Below are 25,551 nucleotides of genomic sequence, written 5' to 3'. Positions count from 1 at the left end.
AAAAAAAATTATGCCCCGAACAAGTAAGATAAGTCTGGTAACGCCTCATGCTCGACTCCGGCGACAGTCTCGGGTAAGGGGTGTTACACAATATGTGATGAAACCTTGGATTGGTTTGATAAAGTAAGATATGATGTTAAGATTTTAAATACATCTATGCTAAGTTTGATTATGAATTCACAATGACATTTATGTAAATTTACTTTATGTTAAATATATGTTAGAGTGTGTTTATGTTGCCTATTATTTGCATAGGAACTTACTAAGCTTTAAAGCTTACTCCCTTTCTTTTCCCTTGTCTTATAGTGTCACCAAGGCAGGTCGGGGATTGAAGACGTTCAGAGATCCATTCACACTATCATATTATTATTTTGGGTACTTATGATTTCATTATTTTGAGTATGACATGTATAGGGACTTGGTCATTTTGTTATGTGTCATATTTGAATTGGCCAAATGCATTGGCTTATAATAATTGATAATTCATTTTGTAAATGGCCATTGAAATTGGCTAATATTGGCTTAAGTATATATATGCATATGATGATATTTTCATAGATGTGCAAATTTGCACGGATTGAGTTGATAAGTAGGTGATGTTTGTATGTGATAGATGGTTGCCTGTAAATGATACATTGATTGTAACACCCCAAACCCGGCCTAGACGTTACGACCGAATTCAGCGTGTCACATGGGGAATGTTACTAAAGAAGTTATGTTTTATCCAAAAATCTTTCTTAGGGTTTGAAGAATGTTTTGTTTTAAGTTAAAATGAACAGAAGCTGTGCACCAGGTAGAAAGCCAGAAAAGAGGAGGTGAGTCTGTTGGACTGCTTAAGTACCAAGCTCTTCACGGATCTAATCCTAGACATGCACACATCCATTGCCACACTTTATGCCTGTTACTAGTCCACGAATATTTAATTAAGTTAAGTCTATTTAAAATATTCATTTCCTTTGAAAACGTTTACATTGCAAAAGCTTTGCTCGGTTATCGTGATATTTTGAAAATAGGAAACTTTTATAAAATGCGCCCTAAAGCTAACCAATTTAATAACCCAAAATAAATAAAATAATAAAAAGAGCGGCCTTATTACAACTTAAACCAGAAACAAAATAATCAAAAAAATAATTGCGAAACTTAAAAAAAAAGAAATTAATCCTCGTGGCCACTCTGAATCCCGCCCAGCTCCAAGTCCACCAACTAGGGCTCACCTGCAAGGATGGAAGGGAAAGGGGTGAGTTTGGAAAACTCAGTGTGTAAGGAAAACCCATCCAAAGCCCAAGTCAGTTCAAGCCCATTGGGCCTAAGCCTATTCAGATAACAGTGGGTATTGGGCTGAAGCCCTTTTCAGAATACAATAAACTGGACCTTAGCCCCATTTTCAGATAACAGTATGGCCCAGAGGCCCATTCCAGAACAGATCAGACATATTGATGTATGCAAGCCCAACCCAGCCTATAACCAACCGCTACACTCCACCCGTACCAGCCCTACACTCCATGTGGGGAATAACTCAACCCATCCAGCCCTACACTCCACAGTTGCAGCATTGTTGCTCAGTTATCAGTAAGTTGAGGCAAAGGCTCCAGTATGTGGACAAGCCACTTTCAGTACTTCCTCCATCAATATCCTAGTCCCATGCATCAGATAATAATAATAACAAGGCATGCAGTAAACAATAGCAGTCAAACATGCATTCAGGTCAGCCTTAACCCTAGGGGTATATCAGTAATTTTACTCCTAGGGGTAAATTTGTAAAGTGTCCACCTATAAAGGTATTTCAGTAATTTTATCAGTTTTAAAGGGTTTTCATGCATATTCCCACCTTTCACGTACCAATAGAAACACTTACCGAGGGTTCTTACCGAATTGGGCCCGTTGACCCATTATCCTAATTTTGGCCCATAAAGCCCAAAAATATTGAAGGCACAGAAATCATGCACTCTACAGTCTAAACATTGTAGTTTACCAAAAATGTTACTCGATTTACCTCACGAGCATTCGCACACTCGCAAGTCCACAAAATACCGGTTTTTCAGCATTACGGCTTTTTGGCTTTTGCCGATCTAAATTATTAAAGGGTGTCAGTTACACACCTGTTTGGACGATATGCTGACAAGATCCACACACACGAACTGCCTACAATTGGATTACTAACACGTTAATCTAACTATCAAAAATGAACTACGTATTAACCCTCTTACCATATTCGACTAAAAGCACCTTAGGCACAGCGATCCTACCTTTGCCGAAATTAGCGACTAGGTTTAGATCCAGTCGTTCCACTTGTCCAGGCCTTCGATCAGCAGCCTCTAGATCACACTATTATCAAAATAAAACAATTGTAACAACCCTTAGAGCTACAAGCCCAAATCGACAGCCTCCCTAACCTTTAGGGACTTCGGCTTTTTCTAACTTGAAAAAAATAAGCCTAGATCTGAAGTAAAGAGCACTTACCACTTATTCCTCTTTGATTTCTATGCAGATCTGATGTAGATCTATCCTCTAAATGATGGCAGAACCCGAATCCAGGAGATCTGAAGTTTCGGCTATAAGCCTCTAAGTCTTATGGTATTTCGGCTTTTTAAGTGGTGAAGAAGATGACGATTCGAGGCTATAACCTTGGCGTAATGCTGCCGACCGGTACCAAGGGTTTAGAGGAGATGAATGTTGATCAAGAGAAACAAAAATACCGAAGGATTTTGGCTTTGGAGAAATTGGCACAAGTAGTGAGTTTTGAGATTCAGCTTTTATGGCAATCGGCTATGGAGGTTTTGTGGAGGATGGGATCGACAGAGAAGGTGAGTAGGGTGATCAGAAGGTTTCGGCTAACAGAAGAAGCATAAGGGAAGAAAGAAAATGAGGAAAAAGAGAGGGAGAGAATTCGGCATCAAGAAGAGGAACTTGCGTTTTCGGCTTTTGTGAGAACTCAGAATGAATGAATGAAAACTTTCAGGTGGCTAACCCTAATCCTCCAAGATAGAAAAAGAAAAAAACCTAACCCTAATATCAACTAAAGCAATCGGCCCAACCTCCCTAAGGCCCTTGCTGAAATTCTCTTAAGTGATCATGTGCCCAGCACATGTCCAAAATTAAAAAGAAACTACATGCCTACCTTGCGACTCGAACCTTGGACCTTCAATTCCTTCCCATGCGCCATTTTTTTAGGAATCTAGTGGCGCCACCTTGCCACTTTACCAAAGCCTTATTTGTGTCATGACTTACGAAGTTCTTCTTAAAGCCCACTTAACCTAGTCTCCTATTCGCTTAAAATCCAACCTTGATATTTTACCATGTTTAACCTAGGCTTGGGCCTTCTAAAGACCTACTAACACATTTAAACACAATTCCAATATTCAGAACACCAAAATTCCAAAATTTACCAAAAATCACAGAAACCCGAAAAAATCTCAAAAATCAGGGCGTTAATTGATATCTTGTTTGTGGCTAAATTGGTTGTATGAATATACTTGGATTGGTGATGTTTGTGGTTGTGAAGGTTGGTGCAAGTAAGGGTGGCAAAATGGCTTGGTAAATAGCCTTATTTTTGTCCACACGGGTAGACGCATGTCTAGGCCATGTGTGACACACGGCTTGCCCTATGGGTGTGTGATCTGGCTGTATGTCCCTTGCATTTTTGAATTTTAGCTTTAAATTAGCCACGCGGGAAGAGACACGGCCATGTGTCTCAGCCGTGTGAAGGACACGACCTAGGGACATGGGCATGTGGCCAGGGCACGTAAAGTCTGCACCTATTTTATGAAAAATTATGAAAATTTAATCGCCCACACGGCCTAAGCACATAGGCATGTGACTTGGCCGTGTGACTTTATTTTTTTGATGACGTCATAAACAGAGAGTTACACGGGTTAGAGACACGGGCGTGTGTGACAACACGGGCGTGTGACCCCTATTTTGATGAAAATTTTCTAAGTGTTGGGAAGTTTTCTAAAGTTCTGGTTTAGTCCCGAACCACTTCCAATGTATGTTTTGGGCCTCGTAGGCTCGTTTAAGGGACGATATGAATGTTTTCAAAAAGTTTTAAATTTGAGTGGAAATTCATGTCTCGGTTTTGAATGCTTGTTTGAGATTAAGTTTGGTGAAGCCTCACACCCTATTCCGACGTCGAATACGGGTAAGGGGTGTTACGGGCAAACCCGATCTGAAGGTGTGTAAGTGTGAAATTATTTGTTTGCCGTAGAGAAGTCCGCCCATTTATAGTATTTTGTTGAATATGACCTAGCATAAGGTATCCGCTGCTTATGTAATCAAAGGTTCTATCTTTGGTTATTCTTTTGGTTAATAAAGCATATTATAAGCAAAGAGTAAGTCTGTCGTAATTCGGTGTAGCAAATTAAACTAGTTTTCGCACTTGTGGAGTTTGAATACAAGAACTTCTATTATGTTTTAATTAAGTTTTTCTAGTTTCATTTACACTCAATAAGAAGTGTAAATTGAGTCTTTTATTGACTTTAGGGGCCGGATGAGGCTTAAGAGTGAGCTAATATACTTTGTGAGTGTGCATGAGACAATTAGAGGGTGTACCAACTCAATATTGGTCTCTGTTTCGCAACATGGAGAGCTTGATGTCGCAACATAGGGAGTAAAGAGAAAGAATTCCAAGACTACCTTTAGCGTTGCAACACAACCAAGGGATGTCACGACATACCCCTAAAACTACCTTGTGTACGAGCATACTGCCTACGATGTCGCGACACAGGCACTAGAGTGTTGCAACACCGGTCTTGTATGAGAAATACTTGCTGTTTTGGCCTGTACAATCAAATATTAAACATGAGAGCGTTATTTGACCTAAGGTTGAGGTCGATAGCAACATTAACTCTATAAATAGGCTCATTTAGCACTTGTAGTAGACAAATTTTCACATTGTATAATTTTCTTTATAGTTTTAGTTTTTAGTTTTTCCCTTTTCTTAGGCTTTAGGTTATTTTCAGTTTTGCATTTGTCAGGAGATCTGATTTGTGGAACTTGATCAACTTTTTTTGGATTTCATGCTTCAATTAAATACAATTCAGGATTCTTTTAAACCTTTGCCTTTTGATTTGTTATTAATGTTCATCTTTTACATAAAGTTTATTATGTTTTTGAGATCCATGAGGAACTAATCCTCTTATAGGGGATTAACTAGTAAATGTATGATTAATTGATTGTTGTATAGGTTTTTTTTAGCCGATTAGCTGTTTGGGAGAGGAAGAATTTAAACCTTAGGCTTGACAACCATAGGAAGTCATCTAGGTAGGAATTAACCAAAAATTGGTATGACCTATTCGTGAACACCTTAACCTTGAACTAGTTTGGACTGTGAGGTCGAGAGATAAGTAGTTCTTGCCAACTCATTATTCTAGTGAAATATCAAGAGATCCTGTTAGGGTAACGACTAGTTGATTTAACAAGGAACCCAAAGCAACATTTAGTTATGATTACCGAAGCGAGCTAACCAACCGTGCTCAGATTTGATTCAATTCCCATATCAAAGTTTCCTAAAGTCTTTTGGATCTATTGACAAACGTCTTCACAAGGAAGAGACCGTAGAGTATGGAAGCCAAACCTGGTCTCAAGTTTGCTTATAACCTTCACAAATTTGTTCGTTTTGAGGTGAATATTAGAAGATCAATTTTGGATGACAGGCTCGAAGCCTTGTCGCGTACTGAAGTGGGCCATTCCAATTGAGGTGCCTTGCCTAATTACCTTAAATAAGTATATCTTCTTGAATATGCCAAGGATAGGCGGCTCATTGTACACACAACAGTTGAAGAAGGAGGCTACGAGCATCCATCTGGAAATAACAGAGAGTTTCGTAGGAGCAATGTCGTATCATGAGTACGGAGCAAAAGAAATAATGTAGAGGTAAATGAAACCCAACCTCAAACAAAAATAATAATAGTATAAAGCCCTCGATGTTATCGTTTAGATGACACCCCTTGAACAATTTGGAAATCAAAAGCAAAATTTGGATGTAGAATTGCCCAAACCGTAAGTAATTAGTTAGTTCCTCTATAGTGATGGTACAATCGCAAGAAGGATACTTGTTAGGTACTGTCAAGACCTCTAGGTCCAAATGGAAAGGTAATTTTGGGGATGTTACTTTGACTGGTAGAAACATGGCAACCACGACCTTTTCCGTAAGTGGTGGTTCTAACCAATTGTATATTAATGAAATAGAAAGAAAGGAAGAATAAAAATTACCTTTGAGGAAAAGGAGGACTGAAGGCAAAGAAGAAAAAGCTTGTACAAGAAAGAAATTAGGATTCAAGCAAAGTGTTTTGAATGGGGTGTTTAAATTTCAATTTTGTCAAAAAATAACTGTATGTAAGAAGTTTAACTCGTGGTAACTATTCAGATTCCCTCATATAAATTGGACATCTATTAATAAGTGAGTTATTTAATGTTTAAAATTATGAAAGTAGCCACCAAATTCTGAATCCGCCAATTTAAGCAGACTGGTGGCATTCTCTAGCAAGGAAGTATTTAACATGTACGTTTCAAAAGAAACGCCATTATGAATATTTGAGTTATTCAGCCTATTGGTACTATATGCATGGTGCAAACAATTATTTACATATTTTTTGTAGTACGGAATTCTCAAGTTAGAAAATTTCGAGGATGAAATTTTCTAAAGGGGAGAGAGTTATCACACCACATAATTGATAGATTCAATTTGAAGGCGTGTAACTATGAAATTATTTGTTTAGCGTAGTGTAGTCCACCCATTTATTGTATTTTGGTGAATACGACTTGGTGTAAGGTACCCGCCACTTAAGTAATCAAAGGTTTTATCTCTGGTTTTTCTTCTAGTTAAGAAAGTATATTATAAGCATATAGTAAGTCTGGAAAGGGATATAGCCAAATGTTTAGTACAGCTAGTTTGTCTAGGCACTGTGCTGGTTTGGTTCGTAATGTAACTGGTTAAGAGCCAATTAAATTGACTGGTCAAATAAAATTTGTACAAGAACCTTATTTATATTTCTCTTGAGTTTGTAGACCAATTAGGAGGACAAATTATGGATATAGTCGACACTTGTCAAGTTCCACTAAGGGGTGATTGGATGTGTATATATGATGAAAAGGGTTTGTCTTGATGGTTCTTATTTTTCAAACACTACTTTTTGGTTTTTCTTCTTGAACATACATATTTCTTCTCCTTTAGACTCAAAATGTTTTTGCTAGAAATTAAGTATTTTGGGTTAAACAATGGATATTCTCTCTCTTGGGAAGTATTTTAGCTCTGCATGTTAAGTTTTGAATAAGTATGTTTGTTAAGAGATATATGAATAGTAAGTTGTAAATACAAGGCCTTGCATGGGGGTTATTTATTATTGATATTTTAGCAGATTTTATGTAAATGGGTTAAATGGTGAGTCTGTGTTCTTTAAGTAGTTATTGCTGCTAAGTCGAGATGGATGTCCGAGTCTGGAGCTTTAAGCTAAAGGTCAGGTCAGTCTCAATTCTAACTCATGTATGTTAATTGTTCAGGCAAAGACTTATATATAATGATAACACCTCAGGTAACGAGTAAGTGGGTGAAGCATAGTAAAGATGCTACGTGTGTGTAAGGATTTTATGTATGGACTATTGAACTACTGTATTAATAGAAAGTGATTGGTAGGTATGCAGATAAAGTCCTATATAGGAAAATCTGAATCGATTAGCTATGTCCGAACAAATCTGGGCAAGTAAATTCTAGGTAAAACATCCCTAATGATGCCTGTGGTAGGGCAAGTATATTGCTAACCAGACATATAGATCACGATATGAAAATTAGTGCAAAACCATGTGGTTGAAACCCATGACAATGTATGGTATGGAAACACTCTTGGTGTAGCCTTCAGTAAGATGAAGGCTGGATTGGCTGATCCCGACATGAGACCCATGATAAAATATGACTATATGAATATTCATGGTGATGCCTTTGGTGATATATAAATTGAATTGGAAAATCACGTGATAAACCGTAAATTATTCATATTTTTACCCCAAGTTTAATGCATTTTATGGATGATTTCCCATTAGAATTAGTTAATTCGATTCTCCTAATGCTTTAATTTCAGGTTTTATACTTAGGAGAGCATAGGAGAGCGAAAGGAATGAGAAACGGGCCAAAAATAGAGAAAATGGGCCAAAGTACAAAATCAACACGGCCTGGACCTCCTCACACGGGCAGACCACACAGCCGTGTCAATCTGGCAGAATCGAAGCTTGACTCACACGGGTATAGCACATGCCCGTGCTATTCTAACAGGCTCGAACACAGCCTAAAGTAATCATACACGAGCGTGTCCCTACTGAGCCCAAGTTGAGTCCAATTTGGAAATGGCCACTTTTGAGGGCTCATAGGCATTCCAAAGACTATAAATACACCCTAGAGGAGGAAGAAAAGAGAGACGGAGTAGGGGGAGTAAGGAATTACTCTAAGGAAGCCGATTGATCCATCTCGGAAGCCGGATTCATCATCTAAACTGAAGATCTCTCCTCAAATTTCCCTTCAGGAGTTTTGTGTTTTATTTATGTTTTGTATTCTTTATTCTTCTGAGATGTTTTCTTATTTAGTCATGAACTAAAACCCCTAAATACCTAAGGGGAATGAAACCTAAGATGAATCTTGTTATTATTTTTTGAATCGTATGATAAATACTTAACTTGTTCTTAATTATGTGTTCTTAATTCTTGTTTTAATATCTCAGGATACTGAGTCAAGACAAGTTCTTATTCAGAGGAGGAATAGACCCTGTCTAAGAGTACTTTTGCCATAATTAAATGGAGTTGATTGGGCGCCTACGCATAGGGTGACAAGATTTTGCCAGATTAGGGTGAAACCTAATAAGGGGATCCATGATCGAGTTAATGCAACCCTAGAGTGTTAATTAGAGAAAAGTCTCGATTATTCAATCTAGGGATTAAACGTTATTAGTCTTGAATATGGATAATAACATAACTTAGGGATCTCTACGGAACAAGTTAAATGAATAAATCGTCTGATTCAGAGCCAGAATAACAAGTAACGTCTAGGTGGATTTTTCCTTAGGTATTGTCTTAAGTCAATCGATTCTTCCTAAAAGCAATTCCCCAATTCCTTTCTCTGTGTGTTCTTAATTTAGATAATTAGTTAGTTAAAACAAAAACCTCTTTATTCTTAGGCTAGATAATAAAAAGACAGTCATTACTAGTACTTTTAGTTCCTTTGGGTTCGACAATTCAGTCTTGCTAAAACTATACTACTGTTCGATAGGTACACTTGCCTACATCGCAATAATAGTTAGTTCAAGAACGAGTAATTATAAATATTTAAAACCTATCACGAAATCACGTGATCAAGTTTTTGGCGCAGTTGCCGGGGAACTGAAATATTAGGAACGCTCAATTTTTATTACTTTAGCCATTTATTTTTCTTGGAATTTAATTTAATTTAATTATTATTTATTAACTTACTTTTTCTTCCTCTTGGCAGGTTTTTATAGTTTATCACTAGAAGAAACCCATCGGGTCCATTTCTTTTTGACGAAGAAATCTATCGTACAGTTCACAGAAATCAAAGAGAAATGAGGCACAACTTAAGATACACAGAGAACGAGCAAGAAGACGATACTCAACCCCCAATCAAAGATATGGCTGAAAACCAAGGCAATCAGCTACCTCCTGTAATCGCGGCTAATCAAAATCCTGCTCCACGCACTATGTATGATTATGCTAAGCCTTCTTTAACAGGAACTGGATCTAGCATAGTTAGACCTACTATAGCTGCAAATACTTTTGAATTAAAACCTAACACTATTCAAATGATACAGCAATTTGTTCAGTTTGATGGTTTGCAGGATGATGATCCCAATGCTCATTTAGCAAACTTCTTAGAACTATACGATACATTTAAAATTAATGGTGTTTCTGTTGATGCCATTCGTCTTCGGTTATTCCCTTTTTCATTGAGAAACAAAGCTAAACAGTGGTTGAACTCGTTACCATGAGGGTCAATTACTACTTGGGAACAAATGACCCAAAAATTTTTACTAAAATACTTTCCGCTAACTAAAATGGCTAAATTACGTAATGATATCTCTTCTTTTGTGCAGATGGATTTAGAAACACTTTATGATGCATAGGAGAGATACAAAGACTTACTGAGAAGGTGCCTTCACCATGGGTTACCGCTTTGGCTCCAAGCACAAACATTCCACAATGGTCTGAATCCTTCGACTCGGTAAATGGTTGATGCAGCTGCTGATGGAACCATCAACAATAAAACACCGGAAGATGCCTATGAGTTTATAGAGGAGATGTCACTGAATAATTATTAGTGGCAAGTCATGAGGACAAAGCCAACGAAAACAGCCGGCGTTTATAACGTCGATTCGGTCACCATGCTCTTTAATCAGGTAGAACTCTTAAGTAAAAAGATTGATGGTTTTCTTAGTTCTTCACAGGTTCACCCAGTAATACAGTGCGAAGTAAGTGGAGGTGGAACAAACAATTCGGAATATCAACCTTATGCCCACAACATGGATAAGGAGCAATTAAATTACATGGGTAATAATCCTCAACCTCAAAACAATCCATATAGTAACACTTATAATGCATGTTGGAGGAACCACCCCAATTTCTCGTGGGGCGATCAAGGAAATCAAAGACCACAACATCCTCCGGGCTACCAACAACCACCCTACCAACAAGAAAAGAAGCCAACCCTTGAAGAGATGCTCTCAAAATTAATATCAGTGTCAGAAACTTGTTTTCAGAACACTGAGACAGCACTTAAAAATCAACAAGCGTCAATCTAAGGGCTTGAAACTCTGATAGGCCAGCTTTCCAAACTAATCTCCGAACAACCACAGGGTAGTTTACCAAGTAATACTAAACCCAACCCAAGGGAACAGCTCAACGCAATTAATATCCAAGATGACGAAGGAGTCGTTGAGCCTGAACTAGAACTGAGGCAAGGAACTGTGGTAAGCAAAGGTCAAGGTGAGGTAGATTATAATAAAAACAAACCAGTGCCTGTTGAATATAAACCTCATGTGCCATACCCCAACGCCACAAGGAAAGACCACTCAGATGAACAATTTGGTAAATTCCTTAAACTCTTGAAAAAATTACATATTAACTTACCGTTTAATGAAGCTCTATCGCAGATGCCAAACGCAATGAAATTTTTAAAGGAGCTTTTAGCAAATAAGCGAAAGTTCGATGAGGTGTCACATGTGGAGTTGAACGCAGTTGCTCGGCCATTCTCCAAAATAAACTACCCAACAAACTAAAAGACCCAGGGAGTTTTACTATTCCTTGCTTAATTGGTAGTTTAGATGTTAATTATGCATTGGCTGATCTAGGGGCTAGTATCAATGTCATGCCTTACAAAATGTTTAAGCAACTAGGTCTCGGGAAACCCAAACAGACTAGGATGAGCATTCAATTAGTAGATAAAACTATAAGATTCCCTAGGGGTATTACAGAAGATGTGCTAGTTAAAATTGATAAATTTATATTTCCCGTTGAATCTATTGTTCTAAACATAGAAGAGGATAGCAACACTCCCCTAATCCTAAGAAGGCCCTTTTTAGCAACTGATAAAACCATCATTGATGTTGGCACAGATGAACTCACACTCCGGGTGGGAGACGAAACAATCACCCTTCAAGCTCGCAATTCTGGCAACACATCAGGAATTGAAGGTGATCATCTAAACCATTCTACTAAAACTAACAATATGGTGCCACCTACTTTGCAGAAAATGAGTCTGAAGGAAGCACACGAGTCGTTCTCAAGCAATAGTAGAAAACCTTTTCATGAAGATCGGAGATTACAAATCGAGGAACTCAATGAATGGCGGACACACAAACCAAGAACACCCGACAAATCGAAACTATGCCAAAACGAGCCTGATACCTCTCCAAATCAACTTAAGGTTGGTGATAAGGTCTTATTAGATGCTGCAGATCCCCACATTGCACTACCACACCGAATGAGGAAATCCCTCTTACAGTATTCAGTATTTTTCCATTCGGTACGGTGGAGGTGAGTCATTCCAAGTTTGACACTTTTAAGGTAAACAACACCTGGTTAAAACCTTATTTTGATGAGATTGACAGCAGGAATGAGGAGAATAAACTCCTCAAACCACCATGATTATTCAACGGAGATGTAAGTCGAGCTTAGACTATAAATAAGCACTTCTCGGGAGGCAACCAGAGCACTAACAATAGTAATTTCTTTAAATTCTGGTATTTAACTCCTAACTTACTAATAGAAATCTTGAATACAGGTGTTTTCGTAGAGACACAGCCAAGCACATGGGCGTTCATAAGGCCGTGTGAAAACAGGGTAAAAGATTTCCCCAACATGGGCTACGATTTAAACGCCACGGCCGTGTAATATGGCCGTGGTCAAGCCTGCCAAAATAACACGGGCGTGCGACACGCCCGTGTGGATGAACCTGTTAAAACAGCACGGGCGTGTGACATGCCCGTGTCTAACACTCGTGGTCGAACCTGTTAAATTGACACGGGTGTGGGGATTGCACACACGGACGTGGGAGAAGCGAACGAAGCTAGACACAGTCGTGCAACACGGCCGTGTGAACCCACATGCCCGAGTTACACGGGCCTGTACTAAATGTCAAATGCGCCCAAATTTGAAATTCGCGAATCACAGGGTTGAAATTGGGGAACACGGGCGTGTTCACAGGCCGTGTGGCCCAAAATCTATAAATACCTTGCACTATTCACTTTCTTCCCCATTCAAAAACCCTAACCCTAGCCACTGCAGCTCCACACGGCCCTCTGCCACGCCCGTGCGCCGCCTCCAAATTTGTTTTTAAAGCTCAATCTCTCTCCCTTAGCGTTTGTTTACTCCTTTCACTTCTATTTTACTTATTACTAATGCTTATTATTACAATAATCCCCATTACTTTTGAACTATTTTTCATTTTGCTCATTACTTTATCATTTAGTTTGCATTCTTAAGTTAGTTATTATACATTTCAAATAGAATCAAGTTATTAGGCACACCTCATATCCATGACATTACTATGCTTATTTTCATGCTATTTCCATGCCAATGTCTGTCATTTAATTTGCATTCCTAGGTTAGTTACCATACAATCTGTGTTAAATTGAGACTAGGAAAACTTTACACCCATTACATTTCTATTCTCATTCTCATTGTTATTGTGGTTGAGTTTGCCTTATATTAGTAGTCTTGGATGAAATAGTTAGTTTAAATTCATGCCTTTTACTTCATCTTTAAATACATTTACCTATTATTATTATTCTTTATATTACAGGCTTTTAATGTCAGCACGAGGACCCACCGACTCAGCCACCACCACCCTCTCATCCTGTTCATGCGGCAGCTTCATATGCTAACATCTCTGAGCGCCTCACCCGATTCGAGCAACAGTGTTTTCAACGATTTGACAACATTGATCCTACTCTACAGCAGATTTTTCAGCACCTCCACATCTCATCGCCAGTCCCACCTCGCGAACCATCCAGCGATGAAGATGTTTAGAAATATTTATTTATTATTTTATGTTTTTAACTTTTATTGAAACTACTTTTTATTTTTGTTAGATTTTAGAATTTTATTTTTAATTATTAGTTTTAGTTATTTATTTTCGAGAAATTATTCTTCCTAATATCCCCTAAAAATTTCCTGATTTTATCACAGTTATATAGAGCTTTTAAGCTCATCATCACATAAGAACTAAAACTCCACCAGGAAAGGTTCTCCACGACTGCCATGTCCTGCTCGACCATGACCATAGCTACCACTAGATATAATATTCTTTTGGCATAGGACATATGGACTAATGAACCTCTACGACCGCCGAAATATCCTCCTCCACTCTCGAACCGAATACTCTCCAAAACTCCAGTTCGAGGAATTCATCATACAGGAAGTTTCACTTCTCTCCCTATCTTATTTTTTATTTTATAATACCTATCTTTGTACATTAAGGGCAATGTACATCTTAAGTGTGGGGGGAGGCATTCATTTCATTATCAGAAAAATCCCTGAATGACTGCCTTGTTCTCTTAAAAAGCTCTCATATCATATTTAGGATAAATTTTAATTAATTCATGATTTTGATTGATATATCTTGAATTAAAACATAGGAATTTATGCATTGATTGTTTAAACTTTAAGACATTAGAGAATCAAGCATGATAAGCTGATTTTTAAGAATTTAAAATCTTAGGCTGTTTCCCCAAAGTTTAAGTATTACTTTGAATTGGAATTCACAAGTTTTTAACATAAAAAGCCATAATTTTCATGAGATTTTTGAGCCTTTTGAGCATCTATTTATTGTTTCATGCTCAATTTTATTATTGCTTTGAGTGCGTCAGTATTGAACTGTTATTCTAGAACTTGGTTGATTATGCATGTCGAGACCACACCATTTGATTTGATATATCAAAATGATTAAGGCACTTAGGATTAACCCAATCATGCCATGAAAAGCCTACCTCCACGATTAAGCCTTAGTAATCCCATTTGAGCCTAACAAGCCATTCCTTGTATTAACCTCAATATTAACCCTAAACCCATTATTGTTCAAATCCCCTAAATTCATTTGATCCCTATTTTTGTCGATATTTGAGTTGAAGAAATTGTTTAGCTATGTCTTGTTTGTAATAAGTTAGTCTTTGAATATTTCACTTGTTCTTCAAGAAAACAAAAAAAAACCTATGTATACATATCTGTAATTTCATATTCTGAGAGAAGCTCTGTTGTACGTAAGTGAAGATTAACACTTTTTCTAGTTAGGCAATTTTTCAATTCAATCTCGATTCTAACCCTTTCTTTCAGCTTGTGACCACACCCCCTAACCAAGCCTCACTACAACCCTCTGAAGACCTTTTATGTAACACCCCGAACCCGAGACCGACACCGGAGTCGAACACGAGGTGTTAACAGACTTTAAACCCTTTATAAAAATATTTCTCAGACACTGCCAATCTGCGTACTAGTCGCTTTAAAAATCATATCTTGAGTTTCACAACTCGAAAATCAGTTTCATGATTTTTCCCTGAAACTAGACTCATATGCCCATCTACATATTTGTTTCTAGAATTTTTGGTTGGGCCAATTAGTACAGTTTATTAGTCAAAGTCTCCCATGTTACAGGGATCGACTACACTGACCTTTGCGCATTACGACCTAGATATCTCCCTCCACAGAGCTTCAATACTGATGCCGTTTGTTTCTATAGAAACTAGACTCAGAGAGGAATCTATCCATATATGGTATGAATCCTAATTTTCTCTGGTTAATTTATAATGAATTTCCAAAGTCGGAACAGGGAATCCAGAAACCGTTCTGGCCCTGTCTCACGAGAACCTGAATATCTCTTAACATACTGTCCATATGATCTTTTCTTTGCTTCTATATGAAAATAGACTCATCGAGCTTCGAATACATAATTTATTCATCAATTAATCCCACTCCTACTATTTTTAGTGATTTTTCAATCTCACGTCACTGCTGCTGCCAGCATCTGTTATGAAAGCAACTATGCCCATTTCGTGATTTCTCCTTGATCTAACTAGTGATTCGTCATACATATCACAAATTATGATCATGACTAGCCATGCCAAAGGCTAATCATTGTCAAACATCCCCCTACTAAACTATTGCCATATCATGAATTTTAACACCAAAATAATCAACCATGACATGTGGCATAAAAAGGTCGAATTATCAAGATTTACGACCTAACGTTATGAAACCAAACCCAACCGAACATTTATGCCATTTTCGCATGGCTAAAAGTTTACATACCAAAGTTCAAACACAACATAATAGCCTATACATGCCGAAATGTTCTCCTAAGCCAACTAAGAAGAAAGTACCAAAACTTGCTATCCGGTGTGATGACTTCGATGACGGCCCGACCACGCAAAAAGAGACGAGTCCAAGAAACCTAGTATGGGTGACAAGGAAACACCGAGTGAGTTTATAACTCAGTAAGTCATAAGCAATACACTACCATCCATTAATAACATTATCACAAGAGGAAACAAAATGGAACGAGGCTAGTTACTCCATCCATACCGAACCATACCATAGTTCCTCCGACCTATCGGTTCAATCTCATACCAAATCATGCATTCACATTCCATATACTCATCAATAGAATATTCGAGGCATTTTCATAAATCATTTTATTTTCGTTACAATCATACAACTAAACGGCCTTTCACCCATTCCACGATAAATCTTATGTACGTGACTTCAAGTATATTCGTCACATGGGTTCAAACTTACCAAGCTCAACTCCAAATATAGACATAGCATCTATTAGCCATGAGCTCAAGATACTTACCCGATCCGCTGTCCGTGATCGACTCAATAGTGTCGCACACTTAGTGTCCATAATGATTCAAGAACATATTAAGTCCGCACACTCAGTGCTATATAATCAGCTCGCACACCTAGTGCTACATAATCAAACTTGCACACTTAGTGCTACATAGTCAAACTCGCACACTTAGTGCTACATAGTCAAACTCGCACACTTAGTGCTACATAGTCAAACTCGCACACTTAGTGCTACATAGTCAAACTCGCACACTTAGTGCTGCACAATTTAAACCCGCACTCTTAGCGCCAATCTCATGGTCATACTTGTTTATACCCGCACATTTAGTGCCGAGATCAACAACTCAATACATCTCACCTCTTTTCTTTTCATTCAACACTTTCATCATCACATACGTACATGCATATATATATTTATTCATTCCATTCAGCATCATTACATAGACGTTATGACCATTTGAATTAATACCAACTATATGCTTAATGACTTACTTTATGTTGGGTAAAATAATTCCGAGTCGGCTACTCGATGACCTTCGATTTCCCCTTGTTGGACGCCTCTCCTTTAGGTTCTTGAGCTTAAATAATACAAATAAGAGTATTCAATATTTAACCCAATAACATGAATTTATTTATCACATTCGGCAATCACATATCATTAAATTTTCAAACCAAAATGTCATTATATGACCACATATACACATATCCATATACTTAAGCTCAATAATTATAATGTAATATCATGTACCCACTTTAAGTATATTGCCGAATATACTTAATCATACATACACCTAACCAAAACAATTTCCTAAAATCTTTATATCATTTATACACTAAGCCGAATACTCTCACCAAGTTCACCTATATTCTTCAACAATTCCTTCATTGATCAAACACATATTCGGCTAAAGAAATGGCAATTTTAGCAACCTTCGATTTAGTACTTAACTTTTACCACATATCAAATAACTCATTTCCTTACTCATGTGACCACGTATATTCGGTCATGCATACACACATAAAATCAATTTGGAGACTCTATCAATCCAACATACATTCGGCACCTTCATCCACCATTCTACCAAGCATGTAATATTCAAACACAACCAAGCTCACATTCGGCCCTAGCTCATAACAAGGTAGCCGATTCTTTTTATAGTTCAAACACTCCTCTATCATCATTCACCTAACTTTAACATGAAACAACAAAACTCACCATTTTTCATCCAAATAACATGAACAACAACCATTTCTTGAACACTTTCTCAGGACTGATTGCTCATGTTACCAACAAGATTCAATATTTGAACATGGGCTATTTAGAACTCAAGTCAATTACTAAAACATGCATGCATCTCAAGGACAACATCAAACATACCTTAGTCTAGCAAACCACCATAGCCGATTTTCTCAAGCTTTTCCCCTTCCTTTCTTTCCTCTATTCGGCCAAAGATGTTCAAGAATGAACACTTTTTTTTTTGTTTTCTTTCTTCAATTCACGGCAACAAGGGGGTATGGATGAGACCATATTATTTTTTTTTTCATCACCCTTCCTTTCATTATTTAATCACCATGCTCATTATTTTATTTTTCTTAACATACATCACTAGCATAACATGTTGGAGACATGTTTCCACCCATAGCATGGCCGGCCACTATGCTTTAGTTTGGCTAATTTGACATGCAAGGACAACACTTTCCCACTTTAATACTATTTGGTCCTTACTTATTTACCTATCATAATTTTCCAAGTCTTTCAGCTAGATCCTTTCAAGCAAAATTCACATTCCTAATATAAAATTAAAACATCAAATTTTTGTACAAGTACTATCACACATATAAGATATGCAAATAAAATTTTAACTAAATTTTATGACTCGGTTTTGTGGTCCCGAAACCACATTCTGACTAGGGTCGAATTGGGGCTGTCACAACTCTCCCCCACTTAAGAAATTTTCGTCCCCGAAAATCTTACCGGTAAATAGGTTTGGGTATCGTTCTTTCATCAAGCTCTCAGTTTCCCAAGTAGCTTCCTCGATCCCGTGTTTGAGCCATAACACCTTCACTAACGAAACCCTTTTGTTTCGCAACTCCTTCACTTCACGAGCTAGGATACGCATCGGTTCTTCTTCATAACTCATATCGGCTTGAATTTCAACCTCTGATGGGCTAATTATGTGCGATGGATCAGATCGATAGCATCGAAGCATCGAAACATGAAAGACGTCGTGAATCTTTTCAAGCTCAGGGGGCAAAATTAATCGGTATGCAACTGGTCCAACTCGTTCGGATACTTCGTACGGGCCGATGAATCTCGGACTCAATTTGCCCTTACGACCAAATCTAAGCACCTTCTTCCAGGGTGAAACTTTGAGAAATACTTTATCTCCAACCTGATATTCAATGTCTTTTCTTTTCAAATCCGCATACGACTTTTGACGATCCGAAACGGCTTTCAAACTTTCGTGAATTACTCGGACTTACTGCTCGGCATCCTTAATCAAGTCAACCCCAAAGATTTTACTTTCACTAAGTTCAGTCCAAAATAATGGGGTACGGCACTTGCGACCGTATAAAGCCTCATAAGGTGCCATCTTAATGCTTGATTGAAAGCTATTGTTATAAGCAAATTCAATCAAAGGCAAATATCTTTCCCATGAACCACAGAACTCTAAGACGCAACATCTCAACATATCCTCGAGTATCTGAATTGTTCGTTCAGATTGACCATCGGTTTGGGGTGAAAAGCAGTGCTAAAATGCAGCTTGGTACCCAAAGCTTCTTGCAATTTCTTCCAAAATCGCGATGTAAATCTTGGGTCTCTATCTGACACAATAGAAATAGGTACTCCATTTAATCTCACAATCTGAGAAACGTACAATTCAGCTAGTTTATCCAATGAAAAATCCGTACGCACGGGGATAAAGTGAGCCGACTTAGTCAGTCGATCGACAACAAGCCAAATCGCATCCTTCTTACTTGCTGACAATGGCAGCCCGGACACAAAGTCCATTGTGACTCGATCCCATTTTCACTCGGGTATCATGATCGACTGAAGTAATCCTGAAGGCACTTGATGTTCTGCTTTCACTTGTTGACATATTAAGCATCTCGAAACAAAGTCAGAGATGTCTCGTTTCATACCATGCCACCAAACTGATGTTTCAGATCGTTGTACATTTTAGTACTACCCGGGTGGATAGACATTCGGCCACTATGAGCCTCATTCAAAATCATCGAAATAAGTTCCGAATTCCTTGGAACACACAAACGACTTCTAAACCTCAAACAATCATCATCATCCATTCGAAACTCCGATTCCTTGTTCAGAACACACTCAGCCCGTTTTGCAACCAATTCATCATCAACTTTCTGGGCTTCATGAATTTGATGAATCAACAATGGTTTGGCTTTTAATTCAGCTACTAACACATTGTCGGGTAGAACAGACAAGTGCACATTCATCGTTCGTAAAGCAAACAGCGATTTCCGGCTTAAGGCGTCTGCAACCACATTAGCCTTTCCCGGGTGGTAATCAATGACAAGCTCGTAATCTTTCAACAATTCAAGCCAACGTCTTTGTCGCAGATTCAAGTCTCGCTGAGTCATCAAATATTTGAGACTTTTGTGATCCGAAAATACATGGCACTTCTCACCAAATAAATAATGTCGCCATATTTTTAAAGCAAATACGATGGCAGCTAGTTTGAGGTCGTGGGTCGGATAATTTCTCTCGTGTGGCTTCAATTGTCTCGACGCATAAGCCAAAACTCGACCTTCTTGCATCAACACGCAACCCAACCCAAGTAGGGATGCGTCACTATAAATGACAAACACTTTGCCTGGTTCGGGTTGCACTAAAATTGGAGCTTCAGTCAAATGAGTTTTCAGTTGATCGAAGCCTTTCTGACATTTCTCCGTCCATTCGAACTTAACATCCTTTTGAAGTAGCTTCGTCATTGGTGTGGCTATCATCGAGAAACCTTTGACAAATCGTCGGTAATAACCGGTGAGCCCCAAAAGCTCCGAACCTCTGTAATATTTCTCGGAGGTTTCCAGTTAAGTATGGCTGAGATTTTGTTCGGGTCAACTCGAATACCCGATGCGGATACCACATGACCCAAGAAGCTAACCTTTCTTAACCAGAACTCACACTTACTGAACTTAGCATATAACTACTTATCCCGCAAAACTTGCAACATTAATGTCAAGTGTTCAGCATGTTCAGTCTCATCTCTTGAATAGACCAAGATGTCATCAATGAACACAACTACGAACCGATCCAAATATGGTCTGAAGATCCGATTCATCAAATCCATAAATACCGCAGGGGCATTAGTGAGCCCAAACGGCATCACTAAGAACTCGTAGTGACCGTACCTCGTTCTGAAAGCAGTTTTGGGTACGTCCGAATCTCGAATCCGCAACTGATAATAACCCGATCTCAAATCTATTTTTGAGAACACTGAGGCTCCCTTCAGTTGGTCGAACAAATCATCGATGCGCGGCAACGGATATTTGTTCTTTATCGTCACTTTATTCAGTTGACGATAGTCAATGCACAACCTCATGGTTCCGTCCTTCTTTTTCACGAACAATACTGGTGCACCCCAAGGTGAGAAACTTGGTCGAGCAAAACCTCTATCCGTCAATTCTTGCAACTGAGCTTTCAACTCTTTTAACTCGGTTGGTGCCATACGATACGGAGCTATCGAAATCAGCGTAGTCCCAGGTACAAGCTCAATACCAACTCTACCTCCCGAACAGGTGGTAAACCCGGTAATTCTTCAGGAAAAACATCCAGGTATTCACAAACCACTGGCACAGATTCGGGTTTCTTTTCTAATTCTTTGTCATCAAGTACATAAGCAAGGTATGCTTCGCACCCTTTTCTTACATATTTCTGGGCCAACATTGCTGATATTACAGCTGGCAACCCCTTCAAATCCGTAGACTCAACTCGAATTACCTCGTTATTTGCGCACCTCAAATCAATAGTCTTGCTTTTGCAATTTACAACCGCATCATGCGCGGTCAACCAATCCAAACCAAGAATAACATCAAATTCATCAAACGGCAAAAGCATCAAGTCCGCCGGAAAACAAGAACCTCGAATTACTAGGGGACATCTCTTACACACTTTGTCGACAAGCACGTAACGACCCAAGGGATTTGACACCCGAATTACGAACTCAGTAGACTCAACAGGTAGAGTCTTACTGGATGCTAAGGTTTCACATACATATGAATGAGTAGAGCCAGGGTCAATCAATGCAATCACATTAGTATCAAAGAGAGTGAAGGTACCAGTGATGACGTCAGGGGAGGATGCCTCCTCTCGTGCGCGGATGGCATATGCTCTAGCAGGAGTGCGGTTCTCGGCTCGAACAGCCGTATCAGAGGCCCACTACCACCCCTACCTCCTAAAATTCTCGATGGTCTACCTCTAGTTGTCACTCCACTAGGTCTTGCACCTTGAATCTTATTCTTCTCATCAAGCTCCGTGCAATCTCTAATGAAGTGGTCCTTCGAACCGCATCCGTAACAGGCCCTGTTAATAGACTTACCCCAACATTCACCTATGTGTCGTCTTCCACATTGGGGACATTCAGGTTTCTCTAGACGATTATTGCCCACACTAGCTACCGAAGTAGCTCGGGAGTCCGTCGATGGTCTTGCTCTGATGGAAATTCCCGCAGTCGTCCTCGACTTATTAGTGTCCTCCCTGAACTTCTTTACGGCTGAGAACGGAGCTTTACCCATCGATCTTTTACGATAGTCTCTAGCTTCAAATTCAGCCTTCTTCTTCTCCTTTCCAAGTTCTTCCGCCTTGCAGGCTCGTTCGACTAGTGTTACGAATTCTTTTATTTCCAAAATACCCATTAGTAGCTTTAAATCTTCATTCAATCCTTCTTCGAATCTTTTGCACATAGCAACCTCATCAGCTACACACTCCCGGGCATACCTACTGAGTCTTACGAATTCATGTTCGTATCAGATACTGTCATACGGCCTTGCTTGAGTTCCAAGAATTCCTTACGCTTTTGATCAATGAACCGTTGACTAATATATTTCTTTCGAAATTCCGTCTGAAAGAAGTCCCAAGTTACTCGTTCGTTTGGGACAATGGAAATCAGGGTCCTCCACCAATAGTAGGCTGAGTCCCGCAACAAGGATATAGCACACTTTAGACATTCATCGGGTGTGCATGACAGTTTATCAAACACCCGAATGGTGTTATCAAGCCAGAACTCGGCCCTTTCAGCATCATCAGTAACTATGGCCCTGAACTCCTCAGCCCCGCGCTTCCTAATCAAGTCTACAGGTGGCTTACTCAGCCTCACAGGATTAGTAACTGATGGCATTACTGGCTCCGGGGGTGGATTATTCAAATTCGAGAATTGTTGGACAGCCGGATTGGTTCGGGCATATTGCGCGACCCACTCATTCAACATGGTAAAGAAGGCTTGTTTAGCCCCCTCACCTTGATTATTCGCAGATGACTGAGGTTCAATAGGCGGTGTCCCTTGTGCAGGAGCAGCCGCTACACTTCAACGTCATCCGCTAAGATTCTTTCTACACCGGGATCCATTTACTAATCAAAACATAAATTTTAACCGTCAGAAGTCATCACACAGTTAAACATTAACATTCGGCATGTATAGCTAGACTCATACGTGCTATGGTAGTCTAGAACCGACTAACCATAGCTCTGATACCAATCAAATGTAACACCCCGAACCGAGACCGACACCGGAGTCGAACACGAGGTGTTAACAGACTTTAAACCCTTTATAAAATATTTCCAGACACTGCCAATCTACGTACTAGTCGCTTTAAAAATCATATCTTGAGTTTCACAACTCGAAATCAGTTTCGTGATTTTTCCCTAAACTAGACTCATATTCCCATCTACATATTTTTTTCTAGAATTTTTGGTTGGGCCAATTAGTACAGTTTATTAGTCAAAGTCTCCCATGTTACAGGGATCGACTACACTGACCTTTGCGCATTACGACTGGATATTCCCTGCACAGAGCTTCAATACTGATGCTGTTTGTTTCTATAGAAACTAGACTCAGAGAGGAATCTATCCATATATGGTATGATCCTAATTGTCTCTGGTTAATTTATAATGAATTTCCAAAGTCGGAACAGGGAGTCCAGAAACCGTTCTAGCCCTGTCTCACGAGAACCTGAATATCTCTTAACATACTGTCCATATGATCTTTTCGTTGCTTCTATATGAAATAGACTCATCGAGCTTCGAATACATAATTTATTCATCAATTAATCCACTCCTACTATTTTTAGTGATTTTTCAATCTACATCACTGCTGCTGCCAGCATCTGTTATGAAAGCAACTATGCCCATTTCGTGATTTCTCCTTGATCTAACTAGTGATTCGTCATACATATCACAATTATGATCATGACTAGCCATGCCAAAGGCTAATCATTGTCAAACATCCCCTACTACACTATTGCCATATCATGAATTTTAACACCAAAATAATCAACCATGACATGTGGCATAAAAAGGTCGAATTATCAAGATTACGACCTAACGTTATGAAACCAAACCCAACCGAACATTTATGCCATTTTCGCATGGCTAAAAGTTACAGACCAAGTTCAAACACAACATAATAGCCTATACATGCCGAAATGTTCACTAAGCCAACTAAGAAGAAAGTACCAAACTTGCTATCCGGTGTGATGACTTCGATGACGGCCCGACCACGCAAAAAGAGACGAGTCAAGAAACCTAGTATGGGTGACAAGGAAACACCGAGTGAGTTTATAACTCAGTAAGTCATAAGCAATACACTACCATCCATTAATAACATTATCACAAGAGGAAACAAAATGGAACGAGGCTAGTTACTCCATCCATACCGAACCATACCATAGTTCCTCCGACCTATCGGTTCAATCTCATACCAATCATGCATTCACATTCCATATACTCATCAATAGAATATTCGAGGCATTTTCATAAATCATTTTATTTTCGTTACAATCATACAACTAAACGGCCTTTCACCCATTCACGATAAATCTTATGTACGTGACTTCAAGTATATTCGTCACATGGGTTCAAACTTACCAAGCTCAACTCCAAATATAGACATAGCACCTATTAGCCATGAGCTCAAGATACTTACCCGATCCGCTGTCCGTGATCGATCAATAGTGTCGCACACTTAGTGTCCATAATGATTCAAGAACATATTAAGTCCGCACACTCAGTGCTATATAATCAGCTCGCACACCTAGTGCTACATAATCAAACTCGCACACTTAGTGCTACATAGTCAAACTCGCACACTTAGTGCTACATAGTCAAACTCGCACACTTAGTGCTACATAGTCAAACTCGCACACTTAGTGCTGCACAATTTAAACCCGCACTCTTAGCGCCATCTCATGGTCATACTTGTTTATACCGCACATTTAGTGCCGAGATCAACAACTCAATACATCTCACCTCTTTTCTTTTCATTCAACACTTTCATCATCACATACGTACATGCATATATATATTTATTCATTCCATTCAGCATCATTACATAGAGTTATGACCATTTGAATTAATACCAACTATATGCTTAATGACTTACTTTATGTTGGGTAAATAATTCCGAGTCGGCTACTCGATGACCTTCGATTTCCCCTTGTTGGATGCCTCTCCTTTAGGTTCTTGAGCTTAAATATACAAATAAGAGTATCAATATTTACCAATAACATGAATTTATTATCACATTCGGCAATCACATATCATTAAATTTTCAAACCAAATGTCATTATATGACCAATATACACATATCCATATACTTAAGCTCAATAATTATAATGTAATATCATGTACCCACTTTAAGTATATTGCCGAATATACTTAATCATACATACACCTAACCAAAACATTTCCTAAAATCTTTATATCATTTATACACTAAGCCGAATACTCTCACCAAGTTCACCTATATTCTTCACAATTCCTTCATTGATCAAACACATATTCGGCTAAGAAATGGCAATTTAGCACCTTCGATTTAGTACTAACTTTTACCACATATCAAATAACTCATTCCTACTCCTGTGACCACGTATATTCGGTCATGCATACACACATAAAATCAATTTGGAGACTATCAATCCAACATACATTCGGCACCTTCATCCACCATTCTACCAAGCATGTAATATTCAAAC

General features: G+C 38.7%; 1 non-coding gene across 1 annotated transcript; it reads right to left on the bottom strand.

The window, feature by feature from the left end:
* Positions 1–10,055: 10,055 nt before the first annotated feature.
* Positions 10,056–10,162, bottom strand: LOC121213426 (small nucleolar RNA R71). The gene has a single exon (XR_005908808.1). It is a non-coding gene; the product is annotated as a small nucleolar RNA R71 (small nucleolar RNA).
* Between the last annotated feature and the right edge of the window lie 15,389 nt (positions 10,163–25,551).

The sequence above is a fragment of the Gossypium hirsutum genome, chromosome A13 (genome assembly GCF_007990345.1).
Source record: "Gossypium hirsutum isolate 1008001.06 chromosome A13, Gossypium_hirsutum_v2.1, whole genome shotgun sequence".
NCBI lineage: Eukaryota > Viridiplantae > Streptophyta > Magnoliopsida > Malvales > Malvaceae > Gossypium > Gossypium hirsutum.
This window is presented reverse-complemented; position numbering and strand designations above follow the sequence as displayed.